General features: G+C 31.7%; 1 protein-coding gene across 1 annotated transcript in view; it reads right to left on the reverse strand.

Moving 5' to 3' along the window:
• LOC107465550 (dynamin-2A) overlaps positions 1 to 616 on the reverse strand; it is a gene marked incomplete in the record, with an annotated part of 11,610 nt that overhangs the window by 5,032 nt on the left and 5,962 nt on the right.

Below are 616 nucleotides of genomic sequence, written 5' to 3' on the forward strand. Positions count from 1 at the left end.
AGATCAATATATCTCTCTTTCAGCATGCAAGCGTGGGATGTGACATTTTTTTAATTATTCAAAATTTTTATACACTATAAGGACTGTATTAGAAACTTTGAAACTATAGAAATCTAATTGAAAATTGGGCTAAAATATAGGAACCTCCAGAGTAATTAAACATAGATTTGATTATAACGCTATCATGATATCCAATAAGGTATACTCAGCTAGTCATATAACCCTCGATTGGGCCCACAGAAATGTAGATTTTGAAATTTATCAATCGATGCAACTATGCCCTCTAATAGCTTAATGCCTGGACATATTAGTAAAAACTCATTAAAATGGCTAAACAACCATTCACATATATTTAGAATTCTCAATAACTAAGCCACTAATTATGGGCAACTATAAGTCTTAGGCATGAAGTCAATGATAATTACTTAGATGGACACTTGATAATGAACATTAGAAACATAAGACTTGAATTAGAAGAACCAACGAATATGGTTTGGCTTAGTATTAACAGAGAATGCAATGAATACCAGGTTTCAGCACATTTTTATCAGCATAGAATAAAAGCTGACATTTGATATCAAATGCACTATTGTATTTATCATGTACTGGGAGGAGG

The sequence above is a fragment of the Arachis duranensis genome, chromosome 1 (assembly GCF_000817695.3).
Source record: "Arachis duranensis cultivar V14167 chromosome 1, aradu.V14167.gnm2.J7QH, whole genome shotgun sequence".
In the NCBI taxonomy this organism is placed as follows: Eukaryota; Viridiplantae; Streptophyta; class Magnoliopsida; order Fabales; family Fabaceae; genus Arachis; species Arachis duranensis.